The sequence below is a fragment of the Hypanus sabinus genome, chromosome 21 (genome assembly GCF_030144855.1).
Source record: "Hypanus sabinus isolate sHypSab1 chromosome 21, sHypSab1.hap1, whole genome shotgun sequence".
Taxonomy (NCBI): domain Eukaryota; kingdom Metazoa; phylum Chordata; class Chondrichthyes; order Myliobatiformes; family Dasyatidae; genus Hypanus; species Hypanus sabinus.
The window spans coordinates 65,132,753-65,155,045 of NC_082726.1; the positions used below are offsets into that span (position 1 = coordinate 65,132,753).

General features: G+C 44.1%; 1 protein-coding gene across 2 annotated transcripts in view; it reads left to right on the top strand.

Moving 5' to 3' along the window:
• The window catches only part of ndst2a (N-deacetylase/N-sulfotransferase (heparan glucosaminyl) 2a), a 501,430-nt gene that overhangs the window by 277,171 nt on the left and 201,966 nt on the right, over positions 1 to 22,293 (top strand). For both annotated transcript variants that reach the window (XM_059946764.1, XM_059946765.1), the window contains exons 4-5: positions 3,267 to 3,367; positions 6,719 to 6,797. The gene's annotated coding sequence lies outside the window, so the exon portion shown is untranslated. The remainder of the gene's footprint in view (positions 1 to 3,266; positions 3,368 to 6,718; positions 6,798 to 22,293) is intronic.

A 22,293-nucleotide genomic window follows, 5' to 3' on the forward strand; every position in this document is an offset into this window, starting at 1 on the left:
CCTCTACCCTTTGACCTGATTGGCATGGATGGCCCTACCAAGAGTCAAAGCACAGAGCCCTGACTCCAGCCGACATGACTCACTGGGTCAGTGAGGCACACAGGCCTCCAACCCCTACAACAAGGTTGTGGTCCTCTTGGAGGGTGTTTCAATGTCCACGTTATAAATAAACTTGAAGCTTGTATATTGATGGCAGAGGGGAAGAAACATTGAGTGTGGGTCCTCAGGCTCCTGTGCCTTCTCTCTGATGGTGGTAACTAGAAGAGAGCATGTCTGGGTGGTGCAGTTCCTTTGTGATCACAAATGTCGCTGCTGATCTCTGACCTTTCCTTATTGGCTGTGCAGCTCGTTTAGGAAACCAATAACACCATTTTGGCATTGACAAGAATTATGCTGACCAGGATTCCCAATTTAACTTCTCCAGTTTACCTTGGAATCCCCAAGAACTAAAGGGTAATTTTGAGCACAGTGCTGTGAACAGTCATTAGGGGAAAATCAGAAATTCACAATAAAGAAATTGTGTTTTAAATACTGTTAAAAGAGGAGAAAAATACACTCTGTCCCCTAGAACAAGCAAGATCTCCCAGTGGCCACCCATTTTAATTTTGCTTCCCATTCCGATATGTCCATCCATGGCCTCCTCCACCGTCATGATGAGGCCACACTTAGGTTGGAGGAACAACACCTTATATTCTGTTTGCATACCCTCCAAACTGATGGCATGAACATTGATTTCTCAAACTTCTGGTAATGCCCCCAACCCCTCCCCCTTTTCCATTTCCCATCCCCTCTTCCCTCTCTCACCTTATCTTCTTGCCCGCCCATCACCTCCCTTTGATGCTCCTCCCCCTTTTTCTTTCTTCCACGGCCTTCTGTCTCTTTCACCAATCAACTTCCCATCCCTCCCCCTCTAGGTTTCACCTGTTGCCTGGTGTTTCTCTCTCCCCTCCCCCCACATGTACTCGCTCCCATGTACATTTCAGTGTACATGGGAGCAAATAAAGCCATCAGCACTTTATATCTGTCAACAACACACACAAACTGCTGCTGGAACAACAGCAGGCCAGGCAGAATCTATAGGGAGAAACGCTGTCGACGTTTCGGGCCGAGACCCTTTGTCAGGACTAACCAAAAGGAAAGATAGTAAGAGATTTGAAAGTAGAGGGGGGAGGGGGAAATGCGAAATGATAGGAGTAGACCGGAGTGGGTGAGATGAAGCTAAGAGTTGGAAAGGTGTTCGGCAAAAGTGATACAGAGCTGGAGAAGGGAAAGGATCATGGGACGGGAGGCCTCAGGAGAAAGAAAGGGGTAGTGGGGAGCACCAGAGGGAGATGGAAAACAGGCAAACAACTAAATATGTCAGGGATGGGGTAAGAAGGGGAAGTTAGAGAAGTCAATGTTCATGCCATCAGGTTGGAGGCTACCCAGCCGGTATATAAGGTGTTGTTCCTCCAACCTGAGTTTGGATTCATTTTGACAATAGGGGAGGCCATGGATAGACATATCAGAATGGGAATGGGACGTGGAATTAAAATGTGTGGCCACTGGGAGATCCGGCTTTTTCTGGCAAACTTTATATCTGTTCTGTCTTTCAATAAAATCCATCTTTCCCTTAATATATCTACATTCAATGTAAATTTATTATCAATGCCATATACTACCTTGAGATTCATTGTCTTGTGGACATTCACAGTAGAACAAAATTATACAATAGAGTCAGTGAAAAGCTACACATAAACAAAGACTGAAAAACAACCAATATGCAAAAGAAGACACACTGTGCAAATACAAGAAATAAAGAGATAAATAAACAGATCCGTATGTTCATTGGACAGATAGCAATGCAATTTCTGAATGGACATTGAACTCATGAACACCACCTCACTGCTTTTTGCTTCTCCTTTTGCACGACTTATTAAATAGATATACACACACATCGTATTTTACAGGTTTTATTATAAATGCATTGTACTGCTCCACAAAACCATAAATTTCACGACGTATGCTTTGATATGAAAACCTGATTCTGATTGTGATCTGTGTGTTTTTACTCTGTGTGACGGTTGGTAATGTGTTCTGCACCTTGACCCCGCAGTAACACAGTCTCATTTGGCTCTGTTTAAAGTATTCATATATGGTTAACTAACAGTTAAACTTGAATTGAATTCTGAGTCTGAGATACAAATGAGAACATTATTTGTAAAGTAACAGCTTAGAACACGGAAAAGCATAGTGCAGGAACAGGCCATTCAGCCTACACTGTCTGTGCTGACCAGGTTGTCAATTTAAACTGCACATCTGCCTACCTATGATCTCTATCGCTCTATTTCCTGTCTGTTTATCTAAGTGTCTCTTAAATGTTGCTATCATATCTGTTTCTACCACTTCCCCTGCAAGAGCGTTGCAAACATCTACCACTCCCTGTGTAAAACCAGCCTTCCTATATAAATCTCGTTCAAACTCTCCCCCTTCTCACTGTGTAGTTACACCTCTTTGTGAATGACAGATGAAGGACCCTTCACATATTACATCCTGAAGGGCAGAAACTAGGTTTAAAAAACATGTATCTGTAAATAGAAGAAAGAAAAATTGATGTTGCACTGACTATGAGAACAACTGAGAGGATCATAGGGGTCTCCCTACCATCCTTCAGGGGCATTTATCAGGAGCATTGTCGAGGATCTCACCCATCTTCCGGTATCCTCTTTGACTTTCTACCATCAGGTAGGGGACTGTGATGCATAAAGACAAGAAACAGCTTTCTTCCCCAGGCCTTTAGGCTTCTGACCTCCCTGCTGCATCACATTCAAAGTGGCACTGGATAATTTGTATTGCACCCTACAATATTTAATTTATGCACTTAACTTTGTGTATCTATGTGTAATTAATTTGTAGATTTAATTCTTACTTCCAGTTACTGTGTTTTATATCTGGGTTATGTGTACTACTGTGCTTTACACCCTGGTTTTGTTTGACAGTATAGAGTATATGTATGTAGTTAAATGACAATAAATTTGACTTCACTTAATAGAATGACAGGGCTGGCATGAGGATGAACACAGATTCACAGTAAAGAATCCGAAGATGTACTGGTTACTAGATTAATTGGTCACGAGAATGTAGTCAGGTGGCGAGGGCTCATTGGTCTGGGAGAGCCTGTTACCGTGCCGTATCCCTAAATAAAAATAACTAAAATAAAATAAGAAATCAAGCGAATCTCTTCACTAAGCAGATTTGCTAATGTTGGTTGTTCCTCTTGCATTCAGGTTGTTGCTGAATTGCGGGTTTAATCCCAGCCGCTGTCTATAAGGAGTTCGTCCATTCTCTCCTGGTGCCACGGCTTCCTCCCCATTCCAAGGACGTACGGGTTAGTAGGTTAATTGGTCACGTGGGTGTAGTTGTGCGGTGCAGGCTTGTTGGGCTGGTTACCATGCTGTATGCCTAATAAAAATAAGATGATTCTGAGGAATGTTGCCTGGACTGGAGGGCTTCAGTTATAAGGAGGGATTGGATAGGATGGGACTGCTTTCCTCAAGAGCTAAGGAGGGTGAAAGATGATTTATAGAGGCAGATCAGCTCCTGAGATGAGATGGATTGTCAGTCTTTTTCCCGGGGATAGGGGAGTCTATAACCAGAGGGCACATGTGCAAAGTGGGAGGGGAAAGATTTAAATTGACTTGAGGGTCTACTTTTCCACACCAGAAGTGGAGAGATTGTGGAATTCCTTGTCATTGGTGAGTCTTGGGGTCAATAGCAAAGATCGGTCCAATGGTTGATCAGAAGTCTGTGGAAACCTGGGTAGGTGAGTCTCTGCAAGTCCAGTAGGGAAGTGAAATCCCAATGTCTGCAAATCCATGAGTCTGTTAGAGGCTGAGTATTACCTGACCTGGGGTTGGAGGACTCTGGATTTGGGTGGGTAGGAGGGAGGAATGAGGGATGTTGTGTTAACCTGACTTTAGTGGTTGGGAAGATGTTGGAGTCCATTATTAAGGATGGGGTGTTGGGGTACTGGAGGTGCATGATAAAATAGGCCAAAGTCAGCATTGTTTCCTCAGTGGGAAACCTTGCCTGACAAATCTATTGGAATCCTTTGAGAAAATAACAAACAGATTAGACAAAGGAGGGTCAGTGGATGTTGTTTCCTTGGATTTTCAGAAGGCCTTTGACAAGGTGCCACACATGAGGCTGCTTAATAAGACAAGAGCCCATGGAATTACATGAAAGATATACCATGGATAGAAGATTGGCTGAGTGACAGAGGTAAAGAGTTGGGATAAATGGGGCCTTTCCTAGTTGGCTGCTGATGACTAATAGTGTTCTGCAGGGGTCCTGGTTGCATCCAGTACTCTTCACATTATATGCTAATGATTTGGATTGGATAGGTTGGAGAAAGGGTAAATAAGTTGCAGATGGAATCAAGTGTAGATCATACGTTTTGGTAGAAGGAATAAAGATGTAGACTATTTTCTAAATGGGGAACAAATTCTGAGATTGAAACTGCAAGGATTCTTGGGATTCCTGATGCAAGATTCCCTAAAGGTTGAGTCAGTGGTAAGGAAGGCAAATGCAATGTTAGCATTCATTTCCAGAGGACTAGAATATAAAAGCGAGGATGTGATGCTGACGCTTTATAAGGCATTGGTCAGACCGCACTTGGAGTATTGTGAGCGGTTTTAGTCCTTACATCTAAGGAACAATGTGCTCGTGTTGGAAATGGGCAAGAGTGATTCTGGGCATGAAACAGTTACTATAGTCAACCTAGTTACAGATAGAGTGGATATGGAGAGGTTGTTTTCGGTGGTAGGAGAGTCTGGGACCAGAGGGCACAGCCTCAGAGTAAAAGAAATTAGACAGATGAGTATGAATTTCTTTAACCAGATGGTGGTGAATCAGTGGAGTTCATTGCCACAGGTGGCTGTAAAGGTCAAGTCTTTGTGTATATTTAGAACAGGCATTGACAGGTTTTTAATTAGTAAGGGCATCAAGGGTTACAGGGAAAAGACAGGGGTTGAGAGGGAAAATAAATCAGCCATGATGGAATGGTGCAGCAGACTCGATGGGCCAAATGGCCTAATTCAGTCTGCGGATAACCTACATTATATATTTGTGCGTTTTACTAACAATAAAAAAATAAGATAGGCTCAGGGATGATGAACAGGCTTTCATTCTGACAGGAGGTGCATTCTGAAGAGGGAATTGTGGCTTCCAAATCTTTGTCACCCAGAGGGTGGTTGGTATATGGAATGAGCTGCCAGAGGAAGTGTTTGAGGCAGGTACATTAAAATGATTTTAAATGTAGTTGGATAGGATAGGAAAGATTTAGTGGGCTATGGGTCAAATGTGGGGAAATGGGACTGGCTCAGATGGGAATCACCATCTGAGACATGCCACCGGGCTCCTGAACCAGCAAGGCCAACCTCACTCACCTCAGCACTGAACTGATTCCACACCCTACAGACTCACTTTCAAGGACTTGACAACTCATGTTCTCAATATTTTTTATTTGTTTCTATTATCATTTGTTTTTTTTTGTATTTGCATAGTTTTTCTTCTTTTGCACATTGGTGTCTTGTCAGTTTTGGTGTAGTTTTCCATTGATTCTATTGTGTTTCTTTGTTCAGTGAATGTCAGGGAGAACAGTGTATGGTGACATAGTGTGTACTTCGATAAATTTGCTTTGAGCTTTGAACTATGCTTGTTTACTACTGTTGGGGAGGGGGTGCAGAAGCTTGAAGACCCACACTCAGCTTTTTAAACATCTTCTCCCCTCCACTATTAGACTTCCAAAATGTCCATGGACCCAACAACACTACCTCAGTAATTTTTGCCCTAGGTATTTATTTAAGTTCATAGTAACTTTGCACTGTGCAACAAGCTTCAGGTCATTGGTCAGTGATAATAAATCTGATTCTGAGTCTGAATCTTGGTTAGCATGGCCCTGTTGGGCTGAAGGGCCTTTTTCTGTACCTTATGACTCTATGGCACTTAGTTAGATCTAGCTCTGAAAACAGAATCAAGTGCATTTAGTGGGCATCTGGTGAGGGAGGACGGGATTTGGGGCAGTTCTGATGCCCCAGAGAGGCAATTATTGAAGCACCACGGAGAGAGGGGCAGTTATGAAGGCTCAGATTGGGAGGGGAAGTTTTTGAAGCCCCAGATTAGGAGGGGAAGTTATTGAAGGCCCAGAGAGGTAGGGGCAGTTGTTGAAGGCCCAATTTTTGAAGCCCCAGATGGAGAGGGGGCAATTAATAAAGGCTCACAGAGAGAGGAGCAGGTTTTGAAGCTTCGGATGGGCAGTTATCGAAGCCTCAGATGGAGAGAGAGGGGTAGTTATTTAAGCCGCCGGGGAGAGAGGCAATTATCGAAGCCTCAGATGGAGAAGGGGTGGTTGCTAAAAACCCAGAGGCGCATCTATCGCGGAGGTGCAACTACTTGAGCTTTCTAAGTCTGTGGTCTCCAAACCGCGGGCACTGCGGGAACGCTATCTGCGATCGCTTTGCGAAGGGACCCCACGAAGGGTTAACGCTTTGCTGGGGCGGGCACCACGGAGGGAGGGAGGGAGGGGTTTTCAATCATTAACAGGAAGTTCTGCACAGCCCAGTAACAGTAATGCTCGTGTGGCTGTCCGGGCTGTGCTGTTAACGATCGTACGGGGAATTGGTGACTTGGCTGAACCGGGGTGCTTATCTTCGCTGTGTTTTTTTTTTCATGATTGCAGCTCGGAGAAGTTTGGGGGGGTCGACGCGTTTCTTCATCGACTCTGGTTTCTTCCTCTGTCCCTGCGGCCGCCAGTTTAGGTAAGTGACCACTCCAATTCTAACACTATGTTCTTCCCCCCACACTAATCCGACTCATTTCCAAAGCTGCTGAGATCAAATGAGCGGTGGCAGAATGGTTAGCGTGAAAAAGAAGTGACAGGCGGAGGCGAGGTTTCAAAGCATTTCTGTTCAGACTTGAAACGGGGAGGAGCTTTGCGTTTAGAAAGGATTTTCTGTTTCTCTCCCATGCACCGGTTACATTGAGAACTGCTGCCGTCCCGGTCTTGCAGAAGGTGGTTTGCAGTGTCCAGCCGCGTTGCTGAGAGAGAGAGAGAAGGATTTTTTTTAAGTTGTCTTGCTCCTGAGCGTCTCGGAGTGGGAGCGGCTGCAGCCGCCGTTTCCGACAGCAGGGGATAGATTTGCGTTGATGTAGCGCCGCGGACGATGTTGTCGAGACGGCGAGGCGGACACGGCGCTTCTGCATGCGGGAGGCTGCCCCTCACTGGGGCTGGTCTGGTGACACTTGAACCGGTTGCTTGAGGTGTGTGTAGTGCGAGGCTCTGCGGAAGACAGCAGTGCTTGCTATTCCTGACTGGTCAGGGGAAAGGCAGGAGGTTGGGGCTGGGAGGAAAATGGATCAGTCATGCTGAAATGGCGTATTAGCTCGATGGGCCAAATGGCCCAATTCTGCTCCTATAGCTTAGGGTCTCCAATCCCTGAACGAAGCAATGAAGACCAGCCTGACTCATGGCAAGCCGCTGTCCGCAGGTCTGTCAGTTTGGTTCGCCAGTACAGTGGGTAGTTCTGGTCCCTAACCTGATTGAGGATCCCAGAGACATTGGTCATTCAGCAAAACAGTTTGTTTTGGTGCCTAGATGGGTGTGCACTCGACATTGTCCAGAACAAAGGTTGATGTGCTCTCTGTAGTAGAATCCGTCTCAGGCTGAATAACCATATTGGATTTCAATGTTTTTTAAATAATCTGTTGAACATAGAGCATCGCTGCACAGAACAGGCTCTTCAGCCCGCCGATGTTGTACTTGCCCCTATGGGACATAGGCTGTGGACAGAGTCCTCTATCCTAGACTAGTCTTTCAAGTTGACCTCAGGTACAGCCCATCTTCTGGGCAAAGATTCTTCCTCTCCCAGGGATGACGTCTTTGGCGTTTCTGAAGCTCTGGGTTTTTAGAAACATAGAAACACAGGCCCTTTGGCCCACAGTGCTATGCTGAGCATGTACTTACTTTAGAAATTACCTTGGCTTACCCATAGCCCTCTTTTTCTAAGCTGCATGTACCTATCCAAAAGTCTCTTAAAAGACTATTGTATCCGCCTCCACCACCATCGCCGGCAGCCCATTCCATGTGCTCACCACTCTCTGAGTAAAAAACTTAGCCCTGACATCTCCTCTGTACCTACCTCCAAGCACCTTAAACCTGTGCCCTCTTGTGCTAGCCATTTCAGCCCTTATACACCTCTATCAGGTCACCTCTCATCCTCTGTTCCTCCAAGGAGAAAAGGCCGAGTTCCCTCAACCTATTCTGATTAGGCATGCTCCCCAATCCAGGCAACATCCTTGTAAATCTCCTCTGCACCCTTTCTATAGTTTCCACATCCTTCCCATAGTGAGGTGACCGGAACTGAGCACAGTACTCCAAATGGGGTCTGACCAGGGTCCTGTATAGTTGCAACATTACCTCTCGATTCTTGAACTCAATCAGCTTTTACTGGCCAATGCTCCTTTTGCAGCCAGGCTTTGGACCATCCAAGATGAAGTTTCATGATGCTCTGCCTACCCTTTAACCTATTCCAAGATCAATCTAACCTTTCCCCTCGGAATAGCCCTCCATTTTTCTATCATCCATGTGCCTATCTAAAGTCATATATCTGCCTCTATCACCACACCTGCCAGGGGTACCAGGCACTCACCACTCTGTGTAATTTAAAAAAACCTAATTCTGACATTTTCCCCATACTTTCCTGCAATTACCTTAAACTTATGCCCGTTTGTATTAGTATTTCTGACTGCCCACTTGATCGGTGCCTATAGATCAGGGTTTCCCAACCTTTTATTCCCCCCATGGACCAATACCATTAAGCAAAGGGTCCGTTGAGAACCCATGCTATAAATACTCTAATCGAGGGAGCAGTCTGTAGGAGCTAATGGGCAGACAGCACACTCCAATCAGCATTTACTTTTGATTCTTTTGGAATACTCCGGGTGAGGAAGGTTGCAATTGGATAAGCGTGAAAATTCAGGGGATTGTGCAAGGGGAAATGCTTCTTCTTGAGCCCCATCATCCTACTGAGGCATTGGCAGCTCACCAGTGTCCTTTGTCTGGGGTGGTCCTGGATGATAGAAGTTTGATCAATCCTGTACTTCCATGGACTTTTGGCTTTCACTACAAAACTTCATACATCTTCCAAGCAAAGTTCCCCTCTGTCTGAGGGATGGGGTCTTTGAAGCTTCTGGCATTTCTGTAGCTGTGTTTTTACAAGATGGGGTTGCTAGCTTCATGCCCAATGCTCCTCCTCCCACAGCCGAGCTTGGGACTGACCATGGCAGAGTTATGCAAGGCGAATAATTCACTGAGAAGGTGAACTTGATCTGAAAATTTTTGCATTAGTTTGTGCAGTACAGCATGTGTGAGTACAGTACATGGACCCTAACAACATGCTTAGCACTGATTGTTTTAGACAAGCATGCCTTGGTTTTATATCAGTCAGAAAAGTTTTGCATTGGGCTGCAATGTTGGTGTGCTCATTTATTTTTAACGCTGATGTTTAAGATTGATAGAGCTGTAGAGGACTACCAGGGTCTCTACACTGGAAATGCTTGTGAGGTTGATGAACGTTTCAGGTTTGAATGCAGAAAACCTGCCGCAGTGTGCTGGTAATGGAGTGGACAGATTGTACGTGACTGGAACTTGTGGTTCTGCTTTAGTCATAGTCAGGCCCTTCAGCCCATCTAGTCTATGCTGAACTATTAATCTGCCTCATCTAACCATAGCCCTCCATACCCCTCCCACTCATGTACCTATCCAAATTTCTCTTAACTGTTCAAATCAAACCCATATCTGGCACTTGTGGCAGCTCGTTACACACACACACACCACCCTCTAATTGAAGAAGTTCACTCTCAGGTTCCTCTTACAAATTTCATCTTTCATCCTTAACATATGACCTCTAATTCTCATCTTGGCCAACCTCAGCCTCACATCTTCACTGTATATCTCTCTCTGAATTTTGTATACCTCTATCAAATCTCCCCTTATTCCCATACGCTCCAGGGAATAATGTCACAAGCACCCTCTGGCATTCTCTGTACTCCCTCAATCCTTTTGATGTTGTAGGCGTCCAGGACTGCTCAAATACTCCAAGTTCGGTCTCTCCTTTCTCAGAGCTGCATTCAGGCATCTGTAGGGTGGCTGTTCCCTCAGTATAAAAGAGGACCCAGCATGGTAGTATAGTTAACACAATGCTTTACAGTACCAGCGACCTCCATTTAATTCCTGCTGCTGCCTCAAAGGAGTTTGTATTCTCCCCTAAACTGTGTGGGTTTCCTCTGAGTGTTCTGATTTCCTCCTACAGTCCAAAAACATGCTGGTTGGCAGGCTAATTGGTCGTTGTAAATTGTCCTGTGAGTAGGCTAGGGTTAAATGAGGGGTTGCTGAGTGGTGTGGCTTGAAGGTCTGCAAGGGCCTGTTCCGATTGTATCTCAAGAAAATTGAGAAATAAAAAAATCTCCCTGATTAACATATTTCTGCAATGTGTTGCTTGATTGGGACTTGTATGAGATTCTTGGAGAAGAGGTGGCAATTTGTTACAGTGCACAAGAATGCTAGAGGAATAGACCGCTCGGCCCCTCAAGTTTGTCCTGTCATTCAGTATGATCGGTTATCTGCCCAGGCCCCAAATCCACTCCTGTGTTCGTTCCCCATAGCTTGAAACTCAAAGTCAAAGTAAATTTTTTTATCAAAGTACATGTACGTAACTGTATACAACCCTCAGATTCATTTTTCTGCAGGCATTCTCAGCAAATCTATAGGTAGTAACTAAACAGAATCAATGTAAGATCAACCAGACTGCAGAAGACGACACTGTGTAAATGCAAATATAAATACATAGCAATAAATAATGAGAACATGAGATGGTCTTTAAAGTGAGATCTTTGGTTGTGGGAGCATCTCAATGACGTGGCAATAGAGTGTAGTTATTCCTTTTTATTTGAGAGCCTGACGGTAGGGTTAGTAATTGTTCTTGAATTTGCTGCGAGTCCTGAGGCTCCTGTACCTTCTACCTGATGGCAACAATGAGAAAAGAGCTGGCCTGGATGATGGGGATCTCTGGATGCTGTTTTCCTGCGACACTGTTTCGTGTAGATGTGCTGAGTAGTTGGAAGGGCTTTATCTGCGATGTACTGGGCCCAGTTCACTCCCTTTTCATTCAAAGGCATTGGTACTTCCATACCAGGCTGTGATGGAGCCAGTCAATATACACACCACTACACATCTATACAAGTATGCCAAAGCTTTAGATGTCATGCCAGATCTCCACCGACTCCTTAGAATTATGTGGAAGGAGGTGCTGCCATGCTTTTGTTGCAATAGCACTCGCAAGCTGACTCCCTGAGCTTTTGAAATTTTATCTGCTTCCTCTTTAAATATGCTTGATTTGCCCCCTGTGATCACCTGGGGTAGAAAGTTCCAGAAATCCGCCATCCTCTACTGGAAGTTCCTATGCACCTTGGTTTTGAAAGACCACCCCTGGCATAGAAACTGCGATGCCCAGGAGTGGAGAAGTCTACAGAAAGTGGCGGGCACACCATCACAAGTGAAGCCCTTCCCACCACTGATCAGATTTAGAAAGCACTGCCATGAGAAAGCAGCACCCATCAAAGACCAACAGCATCCAGACCACAGTCTCTGCTCACTGCTGTATGTGAGTCTTGGGTCCTACGCCACCAGTTTCAGGAACAGTTATTATCAACAGGCTCCTGAGCTGGTGTGGATAACTTTACTCGCTACAAATCTGAACTGACTTCACAACCTAGACTCGCTTTCAAAGATTGTAACTTAGGTTCTTCATGTGATTTATTTATACTTGCACAGTTTGTCTTTTGCACATTGCTTGTTTGTCAGTCCTTGTTTATGTATAGTTTTTCATAAATTCTGCTGGATTTTCCATCTCAATTTCCATTGAGAGTAGGGGAGATTCAAACAAGAGGACATGAGTTGAGAGTTTAGGGGTAACACGAGGGGGGACTTCTTTACTCAGAGAGTGGTAGCTGTGTGGAACGAGCTTCCAGAAGAAGTGGTAGGTTCGATATTGTCATTTTAAAAAATAAATTGGATAGGTATATGGAAAGGAATGGAGGGTTACGGGCTGAGTGCAGGTCAGTGAGACTAGGTGAGAGTAAGCGTTTGGCATGGACTAGAATGGCCGAGATGGCCTGTTTCCATGCTGTAATTGTTATATGGTTATATGCATTTCTTTGTTTCCTGTAAATACAGTGAGAAATGCCTGGGTTAGGTATTACTGCCTATCCATGCTGACTATACTGTTCTCATTATCTGCTGGTTTAATTGCAGTTTCCTTATTTTCTTTGTTCTTTAAAAGCTGCTCTGTTTCTTGATTAGATTAGGTTTGTCTTTTTTCTGCTGCTCCAATTACTTCCTCAGTTTCTCTCTCAAATTATAATTCTCACCATTGCCTGTAAGAAGCTTGTACGTGTACCCCGTGACTGCATGGTTTTCCTTTGGGTACTCTGGTTTCCTTCCACATTCCAGTGACGTACCGGTTGGTAGGTTAACTCGTCATTGTAGATTGTCCCATGATTAGGCTTGTTTTAAAGTGGGGGTTGCTGGGTGGCGTAGCTCGAAGGACCTATTCTGCGCTATAAATAAATAAAATTTTAAAATAAAAATGGAATGTAAGATCTTTCTGTCATCTGATGTCCAATCCAAGAGAAGACTTAAGGAAGTCTTATTTATTTGTAAATATTTTATTTATAATTTTCTACAAACTTCAACAAAGAAAAGAAAAATAAATAATATATATAGAAGGATCATTGCCCTATAAACAAAAATAACAATAATACATGTCTTAACAAATGAGCAAGTCACCCATAGTAAAAAAGGAAAAGAAAAGGGAAAAAGAAAGAAAAGCACCCAATCCATCACCTATCCAACTCCAAGCCAACCATTATATCAGATACACTTTTATTACCCCAGAACCACATATTGTAATAAAAAAAAGGGGGAGGCAGCCTGCTACCTGATCAGAAAAAAAACAAAAGTCAAAAAAACTGGAAGTGTAGGGTCCGATTATCAAGGGAAAAAAGAACAAACACCTGTCAATCTAGGTGAGAGTTATGAAAATACTCGAGAAAAGATCCCCACACCCTATGGAACTTTATGTCCGAATTAGAAAGTGAGTGGTGAATCTTTTCGAGATCTAAACAAGACATAATATCCCTAAGCCATTGAGCATGGGTAGGAGGAACTGCATCTCTCCATTTAAGGAGTACTGCTCGTCTGGCTATAAGAGAGGCAAAAGACAATGTTCATTGTTTAGCCAGGGTCAGATGCTTGTCAAGGTCTCGAAGAATACCAGAAAGAGCGATCAAAGGACAAATGACAATTTAATATAAAAGATAAAGTTTAAAAAAACAACTTTCCAAAATTTTTCCAGAGTAGGACAGGCCCAATACAAATGGAAAAGGGAGGCCTCACCTCCTTTGTGTTTGTCACACCAGGGACTAATATCAGTCTTTATAGATTGTGAGGAGTGACTCAAGAAGTAACTCAATTGAGACCCCTGTTCAGGTCTCTTTCCTGGGGTTCAGTGGGGATGAATGAATGGGAGAGGTTCACAATGGCTTCTCTCAGTTGTAGCCTTTCTTGGCTTTGTCTCCAGTCTAGTTTAAAGACTGCATCTACACTTTAACCATGGTTAAGACTGTGTTCTCTGTCCAGTGAATGTGGTCTGGGCCTCGTAGTCCAAACTCTGAATAAGTTGAAGAAATCTTCTGCTTGTCTTGGCTGAGGGGAGCTATCTGACCGAATTCAATTTGGAGGTTTGTGTAGTTTGACTTAAGTGACGGCTCTAGACAGTTTCTCCTCATACCCATCCATCACAGTCATAACAATATTAAATGCCATTAATATTTTAATAATTTGAGGATCAAACTCCAGGTTAATGTCACGTGTACATTGAAGCATACAGAAACATGTTGTTTAGTGTCAAATCAAATCAGTGATGATTGTGCCGAGGGTAGCCTGCAGCTGTCGCCATTCTTCCAGAGCCAATGTCGCTCTCGCACAGCTTACTGACCCTAATGTGCACATCACTGGAATGTGGGAGGAAGCCCACACGGTCAAGGGCAGAACTTGCAAACTCCTTCCAGGCAGCAGGGGGACCTGAATTAAAGTTGGCACTGTAATAGAGTTATGATGACCGTGATGCAACTCTGCTGCCCCAGTGGTCAAAATGAGAGGGTCAAGGTGAGATGAGAGATGTGGTAACACTAAATAACCCCATCGTGACCTGGATAAAGCACTGGATTGGCTGGCACTACTCGAATACAGTGAGCTCCAGGTACAATGAAAACCTCGCAGCGGCATTACAGGCAGGTGGGTGCAAGCAACACTTGTTGCCTGTTACACCGCTGGCGTTTAGGGCAGCATTGAAGGTCCTCCATCTGTCTGTATGGAAGGATTCTTCACTGCTGTTTCTGTAATCATTTTGTTTACCCGTTGGGGTTGTTGGCCCTGAGCTGAACCCCTCAGTGGGCCACTCCTAATCCAGCCTCTACTGTCTGACCTATTTGGCATGGGTGACCCTACCAAGAACCAAAGTGTAATGCCCTGATTTTACCAACATAGCTTTCATTGAGACACGCAAGCCCCCGAATCCTATGACAAGGTTGTAGTCCTCTTGGAGGATACGGAATATAATTTGTACATAAAATGTACAGCACAGTGAAGAGAGGGAGGAAAAAACACAAAGCAAGGCATTAGTGCAAAAATAAAGACAGTCCAAGCGGTGGTCCTTCGTGTCCTGCTGCTCAGGTTGAATTAGGGTTGTGCAGGTCAGTTCAAGAATATGAAGGCTGTAGAACAATTGCTATTCCTGAATCTGGTGGCATGGGATTTAAGGCTTCTGTATCTCCTGCCTGATGTTAGCAGAGTGAAGAGGGCATGGCCCGGACCCTTTATCAGAACATGTACCCAACCTGATTCCTACAGTTAGGCTTAGAGATCTGGGCTTTAATCCACCTTATCGGGTTCTGATCTGAAGGCTTGTGCTGTTCAGCTATATGTTTTTGTAAAGTTAATGATGAGTCTGATGAATGGAAATGTTAGTGATTTTTAAACAATAATTTTAATTTTTTTTTAGTTTAACTCAATTTTTTTCAATTTCCATGTATTTTTCCTCTCATTTTGCAAGTCTTTGAGTGTCAGAGGTTTACCAAAACATTTGCAAATCCTTGTGGATCCTGGTGAGGGGCAGAAGCTTTGCCCTGAGCCTCCCTCTGACAAAGACAGAATGCTCAGTAAATCCCAAGAAGGGATCGTGGTTTCCCACGTGAGAAGTTCACCAAAAGAACCCATTTCTGCTCTCCAGGGCTGCTAGTGGAGAGCATAGTCCAACACTAGTGATATAAAGGAAATACTGTCTCTAAGAGGTGTCCTCAGCTGATAAAATTAACGTAAGCTGGGCTGCACATCTAATAAAGGATGTGCTGGCATTGGAGACAGTCCAGAAGTTGTTTACAATGATCCTGGGAATTAAAGTTTAACATGTGAGGAGTATTTGATGGCTCTGGGCCAGAACTGACTGGAATTTAGAAGAATGAGCGGCATTTTATTTAAACATATTAAAAGGCCTAGATGCAGCGACTATGGAGAAGTTGTTTCCTATGTGGGGGAGTCTAGGACCAGAGGGCACAGGCTCAGAATAGGATGTCCCTTAACAACATATGAGAAGGAACTTCTTTCATCAGTGTGTGATGAATCTGTGGAATTCATTGCCATGGACGGCTGTGGAGGCCAAATCATTGGATATATTTAAACCAGAGGTTGATGGTTTCTTGATTAGTCAGGACGTCAAAGGATACAAGGAGAAGGCAAGAGAATGGGGTGGAGGGAAAATAAATCTGCCATGATTGCTGGGCTGAATGGCCTGAATCTGCTCCAATGTCTAATGGTCCTTAAAGTCTAATTCTTCAGAATATGGACTTCAGAGATGCATTGAAAGTCAAGTGGAGAAGTGTGGAGATTTTTCTCTTGTCCACCCTGAAAGGTCCAAATGTTTGTGTTTAGCGGAGGTTGTTTGACGAAACATTGGGATCTGGCTCAGAGCATTCTGGGTCGGCTAATTACTCAGGATCATTTGTTTCATCAGGTGGTGCCTTCTGAAGAATTTGCTGCAGGGATTTCCAATCTGGGATCCATATACTCCTCAGTCAAAGGTAGGAGTCCGTGGCATAATAAAGGTTGGGAACCCCTGATTTAAAGATGTGAAGATCAACTTTATTTGTCACATGTATATTGAAACAGTGAAATGTGTTGTTTGCATCGGCAACCAACAGAGTCTGAGGATGGCAGCCTGCTAGTGTCACCGTACTTCTGGCGCAAATACAGTAAGCTCACAACTTACTAACCTGAACTCCTGTGTAAATCCTACAACAGCTAGTGGATTCTGCCCAGTAAAACCTGGGTAAAGCCTCCAAGCCATTAGCACATTTATGTGAAACATTGTCGTAGGAAATCAGCCCCATCATTAGACCCTCACCACTCAGGCCAGGCTCTTTTCTCACTGCTGCCGTCAGGTAGAAGGTGCAAGAGCCTCAGGACTCACACCACCTGTACAGTTACTACTTCCACAACCATCAGGCTCTTGAATGAAAGGGAATAACGACACTCACTTGTCCATCCATTGAGATGTCCCCATAACTAATGATCTCACTTCGAGGACTCTTCACCTTGTTCATGTTCGCATTATTTATCGCTATTTATTTATGTCTGCATTTGCATAGCTTATTGTCTTTTGCACTCTGGTTGATCTTTCATTGATCAAGGTATAGTTAATATTCTATAGGCTTGCAGAGTATGCCCACAGGAAAATGGATCTCAGAGTTGTATGTGGTGACGTGTATGTACTTTGATAATAAAATTGACTTTGAATTTTGGACTCTGGGAGGAAGCCAAAGGAAACGCAGTCATGGGGAGAGTGTACAAACTCCATGAAGACAGCAGGAGGAATTGAACCCCGACCTTATACAGCCATCACTGTAAAGCGTTGTGCTAATTGCTATGCTATTGTTACTGTTTCGTGTTTTTTTGGTCATGAAGTGGGCCAGTGACCTAATTTTAAGGTTGTTACTGTTTGTGATGATTGTGTCTTATGTGGAGATGCATATCTTGTATCTGGGTTGTATTTAATGAGATTGTAGAACAGTACAAGCCCATCGTCCCATTATTTTAAGTATCTGTCTCTATTACTATATAACTGATAAGGGGATGGTTTGATTTTTTTTCCCTTTGGAGGTTGTTACCCAGTTGTGAAGTGTGAGAGAAAGGAGGATAGTTTCTATTGTAGCCAAGGGCACTGCATTCTGGACAATTTAGGTGGCACCCTTTGGTCGATAGACGAGCTGTCTTAAACAATAGTTGTGGGATCAAAGACGACTTTATTGTCATCTGCACAAGTACTTTTACACACAGGCACAGAGCTTAAAATGAGCAGCAAAGTTATGCTTAATTTACAGGGAAAAAAAGAGTTTCAACAGAAAAATCAGTTTTTTTTTTGTGTAGAAAGGTCTTAGTGTTGCAACTCTCATTCCGATTCATTTATTTATTACATGTACGTTGAATTGTGTCGTTTGTATTGGCAACCAGTGCAGCTTGATGTTATGGGGACAGTCGGCTTGTGCAGCCACATATTCCAGCCCCAGTGTAGCATACCCGCCATGCTCAGCAGGGCAGCACAGAACACAGCAAGCAACAAACTACAACAGCAAAAAGAAGCCCCATTCCTCCCTCCTTCCCCCTCCACCCAACAACAAATGTAGTGGTGATTAGGGTTTTGCTGGTTGGTTCAAGGACTCTGTGGAACTGAGCACAAAGATCTAGGCTGAGACTCCAGTGTAGTACTGAGGGAGTGCTACTCTGCCAGAGATGCTTCAAGATGAAATATGATACCGAGACATTTCTCTCTCAATTCTGTGGTGCTATTTTTGAATTATGCAGAGGAGTTCAGAAGGTAAGTACAGTGGATTCTGGTTCATCGGGCCATCGTTTAATCAGAGACAGCCGCTTATTTGGGACAACTCCTTTAAGAGCAAAAACTAATTGAAAAGAGTGGAATTCCCTTCACTTATTTGGGACACTATGCCACTTAATTGGTGCAGGAAACTGTTGCAGAACAATTTCTAACTAGCTTCAGTCATGTGCACTTGCATGGCTGTTTGACATTACACCATGCTTGGAGCAGTTTTTAAATGGAGTCGGTTGAATGTGTCTTTGTTCAAAAAAACAGCGATATTTATCATAGGTAGTTGGTGAGAAATGAGCAGTAAGACAATTCCGACTTGTTCACTGCGGTTTCGAGCATTCAGGGTTGGAGATGCTAGAAATGCCTGGGAATGAAAGTGAAGCTATTTCACTATTTCAAGTTAGGATCTACAAAGAATTTGAAGTTATCTACAATTGTCTTGAATTATACAAGGAGAATGACGAATTGGAGGATACAATTGTCAATGTCATTTTATGACAGTAATCCATTATCTGCACTAGGTGTCTGCATCTGATTTTATTCATTTACAGTCCAAAAAATATGACAAGGATGAATTCCTTCGTATGATAGGTGTTAGGAACTAATAGTTTTATCATACTGTAGTAGTATTGATAGTGTTCTAATTTGTTCTGCGTTTCATTTAAATGCATATGTTGTTTCTCAGTTTCTTTCTTATACCTTAAGTATTTTCATGAAACTTCAGGTAATTGGGCTAATATATACTGGTCCCATTGAGTCCCAGTTAACTGTAATCCACTCTATTTTGTCTCTTCCAGTCATGTGCCACAGAATGTTTCTATGAAATGTTATGTACTCAATCAATAATGCAGCAAGTATACTGATCTTGCTCTCTCTCTGAAAACTGGGGAAAGGTTGGAATAAAATGAGGTCATTGAAGCTCCACCTTCACGTTGGCAGTTCCTGGGGTTGTTGGTCCATGAGGGCCAATGATCCTCCAGGTCTGTGCAAGTCCAGTGGTTGAGACTTGTAGGTCAAAATCTTTGGTGAGTCTCGGTGTCAATGCAAAGGCTGCCATGGTGCAGATGTCAAAGACAGGTTAAAGTTCAGAGTTCAGCAGGTCTGGAGGTTAAAGTCCATAGCTGGTGATTCTGGAGGTTGAGGCCTAAAGTTCACACTCCATGGGTTGACTTTCCCAGAGGTCATCGGCTGATGCCTGTGAAGTTGGAAGCCTGGAGGCAGACTGTCCTGATGTTGGAGACCTGTTTCTGAGTGTGATTGGGTGGAAAAGGGGCATCTTTTGTTCTGCTGAACACTGTGTGCACACTATGTTGCAGCTGGAATGTGTAGCAACACTTGTGGGCTGGGCTGCCCTCGGCACATCCTTGGGTTGTGTCAGTTTACGCAAACAATGTATTTCACTGTTTTAGATGTGCATGTAATCAATAAATAAATCTGAATCTGTTTGGGCATGTCAAACAAATAGATTAGAGCAACCTTGTGATCTGATGAATGTCAACCTTGGATACTGATGCCACCGCCAGTAAGGCAGACATGTTTTTTCTGGTCATATTTGCATTCGGAGGCTGCTAAACCTCTCAGAAGCATTTAGGCCATGATCTGTGCTCATTACTGCAGTTGGGAAGGAGATACAGGAGACCTGCATCTCACAGCACCATCACTCTTCAACCATCTGTTGAACCAATCAGTTCACCCACCCAACTCTGAACTGACTCCACGACCTATGGGCTCACTTTCAAGGATTCTGCAGCTCATGTTCTCAGTATTATTTGTTTACTCGTTTATGCATTTGCACAGATTGTCATCTGTTCCACATTTTGTGCAGCTTTTCATTGATTTCTTCTGTGAATGCCTGTAAAGAAATGAATCTCAGGGTAGTATATGGTGACATGTATGTACTTTGATAAATTTACTTTGTATTTAACAAGTGTTTACATATTTTCATTAAAAGTACTTTGTAAGTGCTCAGATGTTCTGTGATTGTGAATTGTGGGATGAAAGTGCCAATCTTTCCTCAATAACAAAATTAGAAGGCTTCATGGGCACATTGCTAATCATTTCAGATGTTTTTGGTTCTACAACAGCAAGTGAGCTATTTGGATTTTTTTGGATAATTAGAGTTAATTAAGCCTTACGAAGTTGATGCTGTTGCTGGGTTAGTGATTAATGACGGGAGGTGACGACTGTACATGCAAACAGGCTCTGAAATGTGGAGAACCCATTCAAATTCTGCTCTGAGGGTAATGGCTTTTTCCCCTGGCCACAGAGCCCTACTGTGATGTGCTTCTGAGAGCCAGAGGCAGTGGGTCAGCAGGTCACTGTCATTTCCCTGTGGTGAGGAAGCCAGGGTCTCCTTGCACCAGGACAATGATTTTCATGTTCAGTTGAAGCAGCCAAGGACTAACACAGAGAGCCCTCACTCTTCCAGTCTTGCGCTGTAACCTTTTCTTCCCCTAATCCCCCTCTCTTTACCCACTGCACTGCTCTTTTGCCCTCTCCTCTACTGCCACCTGAATGCCAGCAGCCACTCCTCAGACCCCTCTACCACCCTCCCAACCCTGCTCCCCCTCCTCCTTGCCCTTCCAGCCCTACTCCCCCTTCCTATTATCCTACGGCCCCCTCCTCCTCTCTCCAGAATAGGCCACTCCTTCCACTCCTGCACCACCCTCTCCCACTACTTTTCCTTCCTTGAGACCCTGCTGCCCATCATGACTGCCCTACCCCTCAACCATCTTGCCCTACTTCCCCTCCCCGGCCCCATCCTTTGCCCTCCAAGAGCCCTCCTCACTGGCAACACCAGTGGACAAGTTTACCATTTGGCTTATAATGGAGAGTTAACTCTTTTGGTTTGTAGCGAGCAGGGAAATGGCGAGGTTTCACACTGGTGACAGGCATTGCCTGAGGATCAGCGCACATGTTTGAGTGTGCCTGCGTATGTGTGACAAGTTATTCCTGCCATGCCGGTCAGTATAACTTGTGTGGTCCTCTGGCTCGCAGATAAGGATCTGCTTCTCTCCGATTGTTGGAACCACATCTTGGCCACAGCCCAAAGACTAAACGAAGGGGGAAAATATGGTCCTGAGAAAAACTGGTATCTGTGAGGTAGCAGCAATCATATCTGTTTCTTATTTTAAAAATTTCAGACTCTCTGTATTTTGTCAGAGTTTCACTTTGGTTGAAGCCTTTCTGCAGAAAGAAATGCTCTACAAGTCTTGAGAAGCAAACTTAGCATGAGAAATTGTAACCATGACATGGATGTATTGAGCGAGGCCCGGTGTTACTGGATGTAGACATTGTTCTGAATGAGCACTGCTACCAAAGAGCAGCGTTGTTTGGGTCCAAGGGTCAGAGCCTGCCTTCGTTAATTCGACAGAATGACTTCACTTGGTTGGAATGTGTACCATTAGTGTCAGTTTATAAGCTCCTTTCATGAGCTGGTCTCAGCTGTAGCCTAGTAAAATGTTGCTGGATGTGGCACTGTGCGTGTAATCGGCCAGAAGCTATCCCACTTGGCAAGCGGTTCCAGCTTTTGCAGAATGGATGTTTTTCTTTCGCCCTTTCTGGGGTTTGCCTGGAGCAGGAGGCCTGAACTCAGCTTGGGAAAACGTCTGCTTTGCTGTGATTGCTCCGACTGAAACTTGGCTTGCAAATGAAACTGGAGTGATCAAGAGCTGATTCTAAAAGGCTGTGCCTGTGGTGAGTGGTCCTGTGCATACAGGGTCATTTTTTAAATGCTTAGTACGATCTGTGCATGATCCTTGCCTGGAAAATCCCCCCCACCTCCCCCACACCCAGAACAGGTTTACGGCTTAATTCTGTGACCCTGTTCTTATGGCTGGCAGGTCAGTGAGATGTGTGGATTTCTATTTGGATACTGTTGACGTGGCTGTGTGTGTGTGTTTGCCAATTTGATTAATAGAGACTTGACAGTATTATTCAGTGTAATTGTGACTGCGACATAGCAGTTCCAAGCCAATTCCCACTCCCACTGTTGGATTCTCTTTCCCCTGTTAACTCTTCAAATGAAAACCTGCAAAAAGTAGTGAGCAAAGCTCTCCCCTCCACTGAGCACACCTACATGGAGTGCTGTTGCAAGAAAGCAGCATCCATCATCAGGGACCCCATTCACTCAGGCCATGCTCTCTTTCTGCTGTTGCTATTAGGAGGAAGGCACCGGACTCTCAGGACTGTCACCAGCAGGTTCAGGAACAGTTATCACCCCTCAACCATCAGGCTCTTGAACCACTGGGGATAA